Below are 16383 nucleotides of genomic sequence, written 5' to 3'. Positions count from 1 at the left end.
ACCCATCCCTCTATTGTTCTGTGCTGCAAGTTATTTAAGATCAGGATTAACTCTTTATTTTATTTTTTAAAATAAACATTGGCAGGAAATCAAAGAATGTACTGAAAACCCATGAAAGGCGTTTTCAAACTAAACATGGAAAGAATGCAAGAGATACAAGTGGCTCTATCGTATTAGATGTTGTAGCCTTTCTTCTTTTCCTAAAAATTACATTCTTCCTTGGCTATATGCAGGGAGATGTCTACAATTCCATACACTGTATTCCTTAATCATCTCTTTAATTTTCCATTTCTCCCCCTCTCACCCACCCTGTGCTCAGAAATTGATGACATAACTATAAATATTTTTCCAATCTTTTAGTAAGAAATCAGAATCCACATTCCAAGAGGTCTCACTACCAAACTGTTGTATCTGCCTTCTTTGTAAATCTCTATTATATTTTGGAGTGAGCTCTCCAGCCCCTGCAGAACTTTCATTTAAAAAGAAAGCCAAAAGTCATTCAGCCCAATCCAGAGAGAGAGATCTGCATTGGCAAGTAACCTAATTTAGGGTGACCATATGAAAAGGAGGATTGGGCTCCTGTATCTTTAACAGTTGCATAGAAAAGGGAATTTCAGCAGGTGTCATTTGTATATATGGAGAACCTGGTGAAATTCCCTCTTCATCACAACAGTTAAAGCTGCGGGAGCTATACTGGAGTGACCAGATACAAAAGAGGGCAGGGCACCTGCAGCTTTAGCTGTTGTGATGAAGAGGAAATTTCACCAGGTTCTCCTGGTGAAATATACAAATAACACAAATAATATACAAATAACACCTGCTGAAATTCCCTTTTCAATACAACTGTTAAAGATACAGGAGTCCTGTCCTCCTTTTCATAGGGTCACCCTACCTAATTCATGTTTTGTCAGTGCTTATACACACCTGGATGCACATTCCCTATCCATATCACGATGCTTACCCACACCACTATGGAACTGCCAATGCATCTTTTCATGCGAATGGGAATGCACATCTTCATCTGGTGCCACTAGTTGTTACTAGGGTGGCCATGTGTCCTCTTTTACAAAGTACAGTCCTCCAATCCAAGTCCACTTCGAAGATAAAGCACCCTGATCCTTCATCTCCTCCTCCCTTTGAGGTTGCAGGCTTGCATAGGGCCTCACTTCAGTCAAGTCTTAAACAAATGGGAGTAGAATTTGGCTTGATAACATTAGGGTCAAGATGTAAGCGTTTGTCCTCCCTTTTGTTTTCAGTGGCTACATGGCTGAGTCATCTCCTACAATACACTCGTTTTTTCATAAATTATACATACAATCTACTCATATCCCAGAGTTTCACAACATGCTTATTAGTCAAGGCCAGGGTTAGTCCCTATAGGAATTGTGATAAATAAGGGGAAGCCAATGATGTCCACAGGAAAAATCTGCAAGAATCTATGATTCATGTTTTCTGTCACTGCAATGGAAAAAATATATAGCCTTGCTGCAGGTGCAGCTGTATAGAGCCTGCACTCCTTTCTCTGGAAAATAAGTGCAGTCATCGGGATTATTATAAACGATATCATATAAGATTCCATGTTGACCTTTGTCACTCTCAGTTAACCTTTGCCTTTCCTGCACCATATTTAACCAAAGCATTTATAAAATGTAAATCTGGGAACTGGATCAACTCTAGCCTGCTAAGGATAGAGTGAAAGAGGATTGATGATGGTATGACATGGGCATCGCTGCTCACAGGGTGTGGCTCGTCGGGTGGAATCCAACTAAATTTATTTATTTATTTATTACATATTTATACAGCCCAACAGCCAAGGCTCTCTGGGCAGTTTACAATTAAAACCATAATATACAAAAATCAAGTTTTAAAACTTTTAAAAAATTAAAATGTCATATAAAACCAGGATAAGTTATAGTCCAGGGAAAGCTTGTTTAAAAAGATATGTTTTCAGGAGGCATTTGAAGGATGTTACCTTTTCCACCTCCTGAACCACACAAGGGAGGGTTTTCCGTAGAGTGGGTGCTAAGCAGGACTAAAGTCATACTTAGAGTAGACCCATTGAAATGAATGGGTCTTAAGTTAGTCATGACTAACAAGCTCTATTCATTTCAATGGGTCTACCCTAAATAGGAGCTTCTCTACATCAAAGCAAAAAACCAACCCCCATATCGGACTTTCTTCTTGCAGTGTCTTTCCGGGATTACATTCGACACAATAAACGTGCCTCACCCTTTCTTCCCCCAGTATTTATTTATTTATTTATGAGCAGTTTTTCTCACCCCACTTCCCGAAGCCGAACGAAATTCAAGGGGTTCAGCATTTACCCAGGTTTGCTTTTCTTCAGGATGTGGTCATTGGAGGTTTATGGTGTCTTGTAATATTTTAGTTCAGCCTTCTCCAACATGGTGCCCTCCAGATATTTTAGACCATCATCCATGCTGGCTGGGGCTCATGGGAGTTGAGGTGCAAAGCATCTAGAGGGCACCAAGTTGGGGGAAGGCTGTTTGAATTGATTTACAAATATACAGGTATACAGAACAAATATACAGGACAATCCTCTGTTGGAAAAGCTGGCAGAGAATTGACCGATATTTTGAGAGTGCCCCCTCTTTGAAGAGCTGTCCAGTCCATGCCCAGTTGAGAGATAATAGTTCTCTATTTAGGGTGATGGTGCAATATTGCTTTCTCCGATGGTGGGAATAAATTTTCAGTGGGTTTCCTGGGATAACCATGCCATAGGCCTTGAGAGAAATTCCTTTCACATGATATATACTGTTGCCTAGTGATTGATCTAGGGGAATTCATAATAATTTCGACTCAATTCGGCATAAACAAATTAAACCATCACCACCCTCAATGAATGGAATGAAAGTTAGGCTTATGTTAAGAAGGTAACATTTAAAAAGGTAAAGTTGATATTGTCAGGCAAGATTGTGCAGTTTCAAATGAAAGTTAAAGGAATTGTGTTGAATGTAATGCTCTTCGAAGTATAAAAGTTTTTTTTAGAAACTGATTACAATCTCTTAATAATTCCGAACAGTACATATTTGTGAACCGCCCAGAGAGCTCCGGCTATTGGGCGGTATAGAAATGTAATAAATAAATAAAATAAATAAATAAAGAAGCATCAGAAGGAGGAGCTGGGCCTTGAAGTTGCTCATCAACAGCACCTGGACAGTAGACAGTGTAGGCCTACAGTAACCTAGTCTCAGTCTTCCACACTATGGTCAGCTGTACAGTATTTCTATTTAAATTTTAATTATTCTTTCAAAATTTGCATCTATAGATATAGGTATTAACATAAGCAAATTTTATACAAACTACTCTCCTCTTCTGTCTTTTTATTTATTTAGTTATTTATTTGGTGTTGCATGTCCTCTTTTTTTTCTTTTTCTTTTTTTTTTTTTTGGCAATTCTGTATACAGGTGGATATTCAAGGTCCATTCCTCCTACTTGGGTTCTAGGCAAGCTTAGGGCTCAAGAAGAAGCAAGGATGTAGCTGGTACAGAAATAGGATTCACAGCACAGTTGAACTGAAGGGACACTGGAGGGGCACTAAAGACAAAGGAGACCCATCAGTAGCAAGAACTCAAACAGTGATAGAAACTGGAACCAAGACACAGGTTTGTGAGAGGAACTGCTCAAAGGAAGTGATGAGGAACTGATATCCCAAAAAAGGTGCAGGACAGTCTGCTATTTCTACACAGATCCCTCACCCTTCCTGGTTATGAGTTAGTTACAAGATACACCTGGTCCCCTCCTCTGACTACTCCCTCCTGAGTAGAACCCCTGATGGTGAAGCTTCCTGGCAGCTAGATCTAGACTCCTCCATAAGGTCTAGATTTCCCACTGGGTCTGCCTTCATCTCAGTTCCTGGGCTTCAGAAGGTGAAGGAAGAAAGTCACTTAGGGTGGCAAGATGTGCTTGGAATTGGTTGCTCAGTGCATTCTACAGCATCTTCTGCTGTGCTAGGCTTTCCTTCAGGGCTCCATGCTTCCATGGTGCTATATAAATAAATAAATAAATAAATAATAATAATAATAATAATAACAACAACAACAACAAAGCAATCCTGTGTCTACTCAGAAGTTAAGTCTCATTTAGATCAATGTGACTTACCCTCAGGTAAGTCGACATAGGGTTGCAGTCTTGGTCATGCTTTGTTTTGAAGATGCAGTTAGGGTGCCAACTTTTGATTTCAAGATTATTTGCCCTCTGGGCAAGACCAGAGGGAAAACAGGTGAGTCCTTAGATAGCAATAGGTTAGGACAGTTGTCCTCCAACTGGTGCCCTCCAGACAGGTTGGACTTGCACCTCCCAACATCTTTAGCTGCATGGCCAAGGCTGTGTTTGGGCCAGAACCTGGTGAAAATTTGTTGGTCCAACCAATCAGGGGTTTTGGTTTTCATTTTTTGCTGGCTTTTTAGATCCCAAACTGATTGTGTGGTGGAATGTGGTTTTACTGGTTGGCACTTGGCATCCTTACATACAGCTGGAAAGACCACAAATGTGTTATGATGTTTTATCTAGTTCCGGAGCTCTAAATGTGGACAATGTGGTGTTTGTTTTCCACCCTTGTTTTGTATTGTGCTTCATCGGCTACATTTCAAAGCTTAGGAAAATGAACTGTACTCTGCTCACTAGCGGCTCATGGAGCTAACATAACATAAAAAGGAACCAGATCCCATAACCTTAATTTTATGGTTACAAACTATATTTATTGCTATATCATAAGTTTCAAAGGACTGCTAAGTGCTTATCAAGGGAATTCTGAGAATTTCCCTTACGTTAGGTTTATGGATAAATTTGCCATTAAAATGAGAGACGTTTGTGTGTGTGTGTTTTTAATTCACCCTGCAAAAAACAGAATACCTATTGAATTAAACTCAGAGCCTGATGAAGCAAAGCAAACACTTCCTTTCCATCACGTCTTCAGGCTACATTTTGCTTTTTGGAAGGCAAGAGTTCACAGTCTCTTCTCTCGTTGCTTTCCATTATAGCTGCACGCACCTTCAAACGTAGGTGTGGCTCATCACTTTTCTTTCATTTCCACATAAGCTGCTTCTCTTTTCTTTTTCCTATCCCCCCCCCCTCACATGGCAGTGCTTGTGCTGGTATTATGCGTCAGCTTGTTGTTGTTGCTGCTGCTGCTGCTGCTGCTGCTGTTTTATCATTATCAACTCACCCCTAGAATTCCTTGCAGGCACACGAGTTCCAATGCACATATGAAGGCCTTCCATGTACTCCTATACTTCGGCGTTGCCAATCATGAGAGCGGGAATGGGTGGGAAGCTGGAAGTTTATTTATTTATTTAGAATATTTATATACCGCTCCCCATTGAAAAATTTCGGAGCGGTGTGCAAGGTAAAATGAAAATAAAAACAGAATAAAACAGTTAAAACAAAATTTAAAAGAAGCAAAAACAGAAATCCAAGGCTGCATGTTAAAGAACGGCTTTTTGGAATAAAGATGTTTTCAGGAGGCGCCGAAAGGAGTACAAGGTTGGCGCCTGCCTGACCTCCAGAGGCAGGGAATTCCACAGGAGGGGCACCACCACGCTGAAGGCTCTTCCCCTGGTAGATTCCAATCAGAGGATGAATCTATGTGGAACCACCAGGAGCAGGCCCTCGGATGACAGGTTGGTAAGGGAGAAGGCGCTCTCTCAGGTATTCTGGTCCCAAGTTGTTTAGGGCTTTGTACACAAGAACAAGAACCTTAAACCTGGCCAGGTAGCGAATAGGCAGCCAGTGCAGTTCCCTCAGCAGAGGAGTTACATGCTGGAAAGGGGCAGCTCCAGACAACAGCCGAGCTGCAGCATTCTGCACTAGCTCCAGCTTCCAGAGCAGCTTCAAGGGCAGCCCCACATAGAGCGCGTTGCAGTAATCCAATCTTGAGGTTACCAATGCCTGTACCACCGTGGCCAAGCTATCCCTGTCCAGGAGAGGCCGTAGTTGGCGAGCCAACTGAAGATGGTAAAAGGCACTCCGAGCCATGGCGGCTACTTGAGCCTCCAACAACAGAAATGGGTCTAAGAGTACCCCCAAACTACAAACCTGTTCTTTCAGAGGCAGTGCAACCCCACCCAGAACAGGCAATGAGCCTGTCTCCCAGACTTGGGAACCACTCACCCACAGGGCTTCCGTCTTGCCAGGATTCAGTCTCAGTTTATTGGCCCTCATCCAGCCCATTACTGAGTCTAGGCACTGGTCCAGGACATGCACAGCCTCACCTGATTCAGTTGTCACAGGTAGATAGAGCTGTGTGTCATCAGCGTATTGATGGCATTTAGCTCCAAATTCCCTAATGACCGCTCCCAACGGCTTCATATAGATGTTAAATAACATTGGGGACAAGATGGTGCCCTGCGGCACTCCATAGCTCAATTGCCAAGAGGCCGAGGACTGGTCACCCAATGCTACTCTCTGAAAACAACCCCGTAGGTAGGACCGGAACCACTGTATCACAGTGCCTCTGATGCCCATCCCACAGAGTCGATCCAGGAGGATACCATGGTCGATGGTATCAAAAGCCGCTGAGAGATCGAGCAGGATTAACAGGGTTGCATTCCCCCTGTCCCTCTCTCGATAAAGGTCATCCATCAGGGCGACCAAGGCTGATTCAGTCCCGTAACCAGATCAGAACCCAGACTGGAATGGATCTAGATAATCAGTATCCTCCAAGATGCATGCTGCTGCTGCTTTATTTCTTGGAAAGTACTGCGCAGCGCACACCATCACCAATTATGGGAGCAGGGGGGAAGCGGAGCCCCCCCTGAAAGCATTAGGGTGTGCCAGGGCACGGTGGGCACACCCTGTGCACACACCTATGCTTCCAAGGGCAAAGGAAGCAGCTGATTTAGGTAGGCCAGCTCTCACTCCCTGCCTCCAGTTCACTCCTTACCTGGGCTTTCTGCTTTCAGGTATTTTTTTGTGGGATTACAATGGGCTACTTTACACAGCAGACATATAGTTTGAATTGATGAAAGTCCTTCAGCAAGTTCTCTATGTCTATGTGTGTTTCAATTTACAGCCACTCGATGGCACTGTCACTCGATGCCACTACACCATCATTTCACACAACTAATAGATCGGAATAATGTCCCTTTTCGCATTATCTCCAATCTTCTTGAAAGCAGGAGAAAGGGAGAAAAGTGTGGGAGATGTCCTGGAGGTTGATGACATTGTGTAAAGCACCTGCTAACTTCCGTGAGTGACCAATCATGGGCATGCGATAAATCATTTTGGACACACGTTTTGTGTTATGGACACACTCAGAATATGAAAACACAGGTCATTTGTTGTTCTTGTGGAACTTCCCTGTAATGAGCAATGACTTCAGAGGGTACCAAAGAATAAGATTAATTTATGTTTGTGGCATTAAATGTTAAATTTGTCTCTGTGTTGCACAACACAATGATTTGGTGACCTTCTTTGAGTATTTTCCAATTACCGCAACCCTTTTCCAGTCTTAAAATTATGCCTGCCTATTCTATGCAAGAGGAGTGAGGTCAGAAGTTATGTGTCATCTGCAAGATTAAAAAGACAAAATGTTTATGCATTTTATTATTTGCTCCTTCATTATACAATAACAATCCTCTGCCTTTTTTTGCCCAGCTAGTCATCTCGCTAAAAATAACTCTTGGTTTTTCAACTTGAAGATGATAATTTGGCTGTTTTCCAGTGACATTCATTAAACTAAAGGTTGAGCCTCTTTGAATTAAAATAATTGCTTCAAATGTAAATGTCTCCTTAAATGTCACACTGCAGTGCCCCCTGCTGGTAAACCTATGCTAACGTTTGAACAAAATCAATGGAGTTAGATGTATATTTGGGCAGCCACCCAACCACTCACTCCAAAGCCACAATATTTTACACTAACTGGATCTTAATCTCTTAATTAACCTGGGACGCTTTACATGTGATCTAACATCAAACTACAGTCACTCTCCCAAATGTTTAGAGGTACCAGGGCAACCTGGCTCAGTTCAAAAGCAGCCTTGAACTTTGTGCGTGGAAACTCTCAACTTCTAAGCCAAGCGTGAGGAAGTGGTGGCCCTCCAGATGTTGTGAACTTCCCATTATCTGTGACCATTAGCCATGCTGGCTGGGGCTGATGAGAGTCCAACAACATCTGGAGGGGTCCCCCACCCCTACTCTAAGCAGAACCACGTGGCAAGAAACATACCCCCCTATGTTCTCCAAATAGCCTCCCTGGGTGATCACCTCTCCCAAGGAAGTGACACTAACGTGTTGCTCTGCTTTCTAGGTTCCCGGGTCAGCAGGCGTGGTTTCCTCCAGGTTATCTACAGTCCTGACATTTCTCTTTTTTTAATAAATGAAACCCCACTTGCTGAGCCTACGGGGTCTGACACACAGTGCCAGAGAAAGCAGGTGTGGTGTGTTTATTTATTTTCTTGATGGGGCACATAATTATTGCTGATTTGGAAGTGGGAACTTTTTGATACTCACCAGCATACGCCAATCGTTCTTTTTTCTGCCAGAAACTCTTTTACAATTGTTTGCTATACCTCATAGAGATCAAACAGTCATGGTTATGAGCAGAAATTTTGAAACTGTGCCAGATTCATTAAAAAGGATACTGGCTCGTGAGCAGGGGGTGCTTTTGGGCTGAGAGGTCGGTTTTTTCCCTTCCTTCCCCCCCCCCACTTTATTTAATTTGTATTGCAACATTTATTTATTTAAAAATATTTTCCTGCTGTGTCTTGTACATGCAGAAACACCTGTGCTGTTACAGGGCTGACCTACTTATCCAAAAATAATTTTTCCTGTGTGGCTGTAACCACTTAAAAATATGTTATTCCTGGGCGAGCTGGATTCATAGGGGAGATATTCCAGATCTTTTAATAAACAGGCATATTGGACGGCTTAAGAGACTGGCAACGGGTGGCAATATTTTTTAACCTCTTGTGTTGTCAGTTCAAATACAGTGCATTCCACATACGCTGTACAGATTTACTCAGTCAAGCTGTGTATACCGGACTAACGTATTTACGGTTTTAGCTCAATCTTTCCCAACACAGCACCCTCCAGATCTGTTCCACTACAACTCCCACCATCCCTAGCTAGCTGAGGGGAGTTTTAGTCCAATACATCTGGAGGGCACCAGGTTTGGGAAGGCTGGTTTAGCCCATTTAGTTCGATGGACAGTGCATTGGATTTGCACCCAGGAGAATTCTTGCTTAGCTATGAACTCATTTGGTGTCTTTAGGATTTCCATGGGGATCCTCAGCTTATCATAGGTGAAATCAAAACGTTAATGGCATACTTTTTCCCCAGTAGATGGAAAATAAACATACACATAGGTCAGTGGCCCCAGCAGGTAGCCTTAATAGCAAAAGGGTTGATATTACACAGTAACAGGGGATTCAGCTGCTCAGTAATACCAAGCTTACTTATTATTAGAAGAGCCCAGGCTTTGCTGAAAAAACCCTCCCTAGATCCAGAGGTTCATAATGACTACTACAACCACTCCCTTTTTGAGGCAAAGTGCTCGTGAGGGTGAGGGTGATTCAGCTACAAGCATTCTTGGAGGACGCTGATTGCCTAGACCCATTCCAGTCTGGATTCCCGGTCCAGTAATGGAATAGAATCACCTTCATAGGTGTGCGCAGCACATTTCATTAGGGGGTTCAGCCAGGGATTTTTTTTTAAGGTAAACATTGATTAAATATACAGTAATAAAGGACTTTTTTTTCATTCATCAAACAAACAAAATAAACGAAAACTGAAATAAACTGTATTTTTTTTAATTAACAAGTAATCTGTACTTTAAAAATACACATTTTAAAATGGAGACTCTGAATACTATTTTTTTGCTGTAGTGATAACCAGGCATATATAAAGATACAGTCAATTTTCACCATCTTTAAATTTAATCAGATAATGACCTAATCCAAACTTACTAAAACAGATTCACATTTAAAACAGTTTCTATCACATTAACAACAATGAGTGTCATCTTACGTTCCAGCACCATACAGAGAATACACCATACATCAAATGCCCTAATAATGATTTTAAAAGATTGCCCTGTGTGCTGCTGAGCAAAGAATTTGGAATGAGGTCCAGGAGAGAGACTTCTGGGGTGAATATAGTGAGGACGAGGGGTGGCTGCGAGCCTAGCGTAAGAGAGGGCTGGCTGGCAAGATTTGGAAAACTTGGGGGAGTGTAGGAGATCTGGAACTAGGGGCATCTCTGGAAGGCCGCGAAGGGGCTATTGGCAGAAGACAGGAGATGAAGGAGAAAAGAGAGGATGGGAAACCGTCACAAGGGCACATCAGTCTTCTTTACTGATCAATTGTAAGCCGCTCCGGGAGACTTTTAGGCTGAGGTGCGGGATAAAAATACTCTAAATAAAAATACTCTAAATAAAATAAGGGCAGAAGAAGAGGATTGGCGTAGGGGGAGCCCTGGGGAAAGAAGAGAGAGAAATGCCCCTATGTGTGGGGTAGAAGAGGGAGAGAGGGTGCAGACAGGAGAGGTATGAGTGTCCCGGAGGGGAAAGGAAACAGAGGTAATGTTTAGCCTTGAGGAGAAGCCTGAGGGGAGACATGATAACACTCCTCAAATACTTGAAAGATTGACACACACAGGAGGGCCAGGATCTCTTCTCGATCCTCCCAGAGTGCAGGACACGGAATAATGGGCTCAAGTTACAGGAAGTCAGATTCCAGCTGGACATCAGGAAAAACCTCCTGACTGTTAGAGCAGTATGACAGTAGAACCAGTTACCTAGGAAGGTTGTGGGCTCTCCCACACTAGAGGCCTTCAAGAGGCAGCTGGACAAGTATCTGTGGGGGATGCTTTAGGGTGGATTCCTGCATTGAGCAGGGGGTTGGACTCGATGGCCTTGTAGGCCCCTTCCAACTCTGCCATTCTATGATTCTATGATATATTGTTACCATCCTTGGGCTCAGTTCTCTGCCTGTTCAGACAGAAAAAAAGTCCTACAACTTCCAGAATGCCCAAGCCATCTATGCTGGCTGGGACATGCTGGGAGCTGTAGGACTTTTTCTGTCTATAGGACTGCACCCTAACTCAACCTAACTTCGCAAAAGCACAAGCTCCTGGACCTAGTTCTAACCTTAACCCTAAAAAGAGCCCTGTGCAACCCCATGCATGTCTACTCAGAAGTAAACATGCTGGCTGGGACATGCTGGGAGCTGTAGGCCTTTTTCTGTCTATAGGATTGCACCCTAACTCAAGCTGACTTCTCTTGGGCCTAGTTCTAACCTTAACCCTGAAAAGAGCCCTGTGCAACCCCATGCATGTCTACTCAGAAGTAAACATGCTGGCTGGGACATGCTGGGAGCTGTAGGCCTTTTTCTGTCTATAGGATTGCACCCTAACTCAAGCTGACTTCTCTTGGGCCTAGTTCTAACCTTAACCCTGAAAAGAGCCCTGTGCAACCCCATGCATGTCTACTCAGAAGTAAACATGCTGGCTGGGACATGCTGGGAGCTGTAGGCCTTTTTCTGTCTATAGGATTGCACCCTAACTCAAGCTGACTTCTCTTGGGCCTAGTTCTAACCTTAACCCTGAAAAGAGCCCTGTGCAACCCCATGCATGTCTACTTAGAAGTAAACATGCTGGCTAGGACATTCTGGGAGCTGTAGGACTTTTTCTGTCTCCAAATCATCCCCCCAAGTCACAGAAAACTACAGCCACCCCCACTACAAACATACATTCATTCAGTCAAACAACCAGGCATCCCATTCAGACATCAATACACTCACACTGTCAGCACACACATACACACACTCAGCATCACTCACTCCAAAAACACACATGCATGCACACGTGCATTCACTCAAAGACCCCATGCACCCCCACATTCTCTCTCACACACAAACCTCAGTCTTGCCTCCTCCTCTATCTTCTCCTCCTCCTGCTTGCTTCTTCTTGCTGCTTCTTGTGCTTCTTCTTGCTGCTTCTTGTGCTTCTTCTGAGCTGGGGGGTGGGGTGCTGGAGGCTGTGTTGTTGCACGCTGCACGCAGCCCGCAGCCCGCAGCCCCCAACCCCTCACCTTGCTCTCACCTTGCTCTCACGGGCCTAAATTTCTCCCGTGAGTGGCGGCGGCCATCTTGAATCTCGCCCGAACTCACGTGAGATCTCGGCTGTTGGCTGGGTCTCACAGAGTTCCCAGCCAGCTGCCGAGATCTCGCGTGAGTTCGGGCGAGATTCAAGATGGCCGCCGCCACTTGCCGGGGAAATTTAGGCCCGGTAAGTTGGAGTTGTGGTTGCTGCGGGCCCAGTAACCACAACCCCGGTATTTTGGCAGGGACGGGGCAAACATGGCGGCGGCAGCATATTAGGGAGTTCAGCTGAACCTGCTGAACCCCCTGTCTGCACACCAATGATCACCTTTGGTTGCCCTGACGGATGACCTTTCTCAGGAGGACAGAGGGAGCATGATCCTGTTACTCTTATTCAATCTCCCAGCAGCTTTTGAGACTATTGATCATGATATTCTCTTGGATCCAAAAAGAGAGAACAATCTCAGGATGCTATAGGAAAATTTTATTGTACAAAAACCCAACGCCTTTTGGCCTCTCATGTTTTAGACCTTCAAGGGGTTGTTATAATGTCTGCAGAAATTATTAACAACAAATTGTCTTGTGCTGGCGACAGACATTATACCAAAAAAAATGAAGCAGGCCTAAAAAAAATTTTTTTTCCTATAGTATCCTGTGACTCTACTCCCTTCGTGTACATCTTGGATACTCACCCGCTTCGCACCTTCTGTCATCCCTGGATCACCTCTGTGGATTGGGGGTACCATTTTGTGGTGGTTCCACTCCAATCTACAGGGCAGGTTTCACAGAATAGCATTGGGGGACTTTATCTCACACACACCCCTAGCAGTATTGCTGTGGGATGCCTCAAGCTACCATCTGATCTCCAATGCTGTTTAATATCTATATGAAGCCATTAGGTGTGGTCATTAGGAAGGCAGGGCTCCTACAACTTTAGCTGTTGTGATGAAGAGGGAATTTCACCAGGTGCTGCATGCATACAAATGGCATCTTCTGAAATTCCCTTTTCTATACAACTGCTAAAGATACAGGAGCCCAGTCCTCCTTTCCATATGGTCACCCTGTTTCACCTGTATTAAAAGATGTACACCGACTGCTAGGGTGACCGTATGAACAGTTGCATAGAAAAGGGAATTTCAGCAGGTGTCATTTGTATGCATGCAGCACCTGGTGAAATTTCCTCTTCATCACAACAGTTAAAGCTGCAGGTGCCCTGCCCTCTTTTAAATCTGGTCACAGTATAGCTGCAGTATAGCTCCTGCACCAGGTTCCCCACATATACAAATGACACCTGCTGAAATTCCCTTTTCAATACAAGTGTTAAAGATACAGGAGCCCTGTCCTCCTTTTCATACGGTCACCCTACCGACTGCGAGTGGGCTACTGAGCTAAATTCAAAGTGTTGGTATTAGTGTACAAAGCCCTATACAACTCAGGCCAGATTACCTCAACAAATGCCTCCCCCTAAACCAACTTCTTAGGCCACAACAATCTTCAAGGAAGGCCCTGTTGTTTGTGCTGTGGCCTACAGATTTCTGTTTTCCGACAATGTGGAGTCGGGCCTTCTGATTTCCCCTCTGAGGTACATCCAGCCTCAATGCTGGAGTGCTTTAGGCATTTACCCTATTTGTTCGATTCTAAGACACACTTTTTCCCCCATATAAACATCTCTAAAAATTGGGTGGGTCTTAGAATCGTGGGTGTGTCTTAGGGTTGTTGTTTTTCTGTTGATGGTACTGAAATTAGTGTGCTTCTTACAATCGATGGCGTCTTACAATCGAAGAAATACGGTACTTGAAAATGTATCTGCTTGCTTTAACTTTCTTTCAGCCATGAGATATCTTTGTACCAGCTGTACAAAGTATCTGTATGGTCATTGTATCTGTATGGTCATTGTTTTGTTTTGCTTGTTTTTATTTCTTTGTAAAACCCTTCGTATTTGTTTAAAATGAGAAGCAGTATAGAAATATGCTAATAAATAAATAAAGCTGAAAGTCTCAAGTTCAGCCTTTTGCACCTTAAGTGAAGACCAGGATGGACCCAGGCATAGCAGGATGGGCCCCCTACTCACCCACCCCTTGCAACACTAAACTCACACATGACATTTGCTCATGCACACACATCACATACATACATACACATACACACACAGAGACAGAGAGAGAGAGAGTCAAAGAAAACCATGCCCCATTTTTTTTCCTCTGGAAATTTTAGAACTGTGCAGCGGGATGTGATTTTACTTCGCACACATATGGGGCACGCTCCTACCACACACTCATGCACCTTCCTTGGGTGCATGCACACTTTGTTGCTTAGCATCACATCTTATCACATTTGGAAGCCTACATGGTGTGGAATAAAAACCACCGATCTGGGGAATGTGACGGCACAAATTCAGAAGGGAGAAGTACCTTAAGCATATGGAGAAGGTTTGCTCGCTGCTGATCTTTTCCTGTTTCTGGTAGGTCATTAGAGTAATTTGGTTTACTCCAGTGAGTAGAAAGAGATCGCATGGGCACTCCCTCCTAATATTTCCCACTACCCAATTTGTTCTCAAAGCTTTCAGCAACAGTATAATATATTTTTAAAAGCTTCCCTAAAGGTGGTTAAAGAAGCTTATTTCATTTTATTCCCACATTACTGAAGCCATAGTTGCTCCAGTCTCCCAATCAACCCACTGCCTGCTTAGTTGCTTGACCAGGAGCAGGGACTGGGTGAACCCATCCATTCATGTCCTGGGAGGGTGCAATGCAGAGGATGCCTACTTTTTAACAACCCTGAGATTTAGGGTTCCTCTAAATGAGTGATTTATTGCATGCTCATTATTAATCACTCACTGAAGTTTTCGGGTCCATTACATGATGTTGTTAATGACCAGGATGTCTCCCATGCTATCCCCTGGAAAGCCATCTTAATGTGGTAATATCCAGGGGGAAAGCGGGATCTTCCACCAATAAATGGCACTGTCTCAATAGAAATGAATGGAGGGGAAGTATTTAATTCAAACCACATAGTTGCCCCTCTCCACCAGTGTAATGCAGCCTATAACAATCACACAAAAGGAGCAGGAAGCACAAAGCCCTGGGTAAGCAACACAATTTCCCCTTAATGTAGAGACATTTTTAAGGGATTTTCCAAGGTAACAAAAAATAAAGCAGAAGAAGCAGTAAGAAAACATGGGAGGTTTACAAGCGGAAGAGGATAATGTCTGGATCCCCCATAAACTTTAGTGAATGAGGCAGGCCAATTGCAGAATAAAAGCCTCATCTGGAAGCACCCTAAATAAACAGAAGTTTAAAAGTGACTGAAAAGTAGGAAATATTTAAAATGCTTCCAGGAATTCCTGATGATGGTTCTCAAATGAAATAATAATAATAATAATAATAATAATAATAATAATAATGATACAGTAGCCTAATGCTTATTACCAAACCATTCATTTTTGTTTTAAACTGAAGCTTGAGCAGTGTTGAAAAATTCAAAAAAGTAAAAATGCAATAATAATAATAATAATAATAATAATAATAATAATAATAATAATAATTTAAATAACAAACAATGTGCTGCCCATTCATGGCACCCAAAATAAGCTGCCTGAGGCAACCATTCCACTGAGCTTGGCCGTTCTTTCTTTTTTAAGTGAGAAACAAAGCTCAAAATATAGTGCATGACAAGCAACCTGATAAAATTAGTTGTCACCAGCATGCTTGTCATAAGAAAACATCCCATAGGACAAGACTATCCCCAAAGACGTATGAAAGTACTACCCCATAGGGCAACATGTACTTTTCCATAAGGCAAAAGGGGGCGGGGAAGCAACTTTTTTCTGGTGGGGGCCCTGTTCTCTTGAGGGAAATCTGTCAGCGGTCAAATGCAGACACAGGGCCAGCTCAAGACATTTTGCTGCCTGATTGAAGCAGAGCAGGAAATGGTGCCACCACCCTGAAAAAATCAAGGCACACAGTATCCAACACCAGCCAAGTAATTCTGGTACATGAGGCAGAAAATCCTATAAGCTCTTATCCCCATCTCTAGTAGTAGAAATACAATAATAACTAAGTAAATGGCTAACAATTTGCTCCCTTTTATGACACTCAAAATTTGCTACTCTGCCAGTGAGGGCCAGCCCTGTGCCAGCAGTGGGCAAGCCTGAAGCCAGGAGTGGGTGGGACCACTTCCTTTTGTCTCTTTTTGCCACCCCGTTTTCTCTTTTTCCCCCCTCTCCTTACTCAGGGGAAGTAGATCAGAGGTCCAAACTGATTGCTCTCCCCTCAGGCTTTTGAAATTAGGCTACAGCCTGCATGTTGCCTGTCCCTATCATGGAGGA

This window comes from Elgaria multicarinata, chromosome 7, assembly GCF_023053635.1.
Source record: "Elgaria multicarinata webbii isolate HBS135686 ecotype San Diego chromosome 7, rElgMul1.1.pri, whole genome shotgun sequence".
In the NCBI taxonomy this organism is placed as follows: domain Eukaryota; kingdom Metazoa; phylum Chordata; class Lepidosauria; order Squamata; family Anguidae; genus Elgaria; species Elgaria multicarinata.
The sequence above is the reverse complement of the archived record's forward strand: the minus strand, read 5'-3'. Positions refer to the sequence as shown.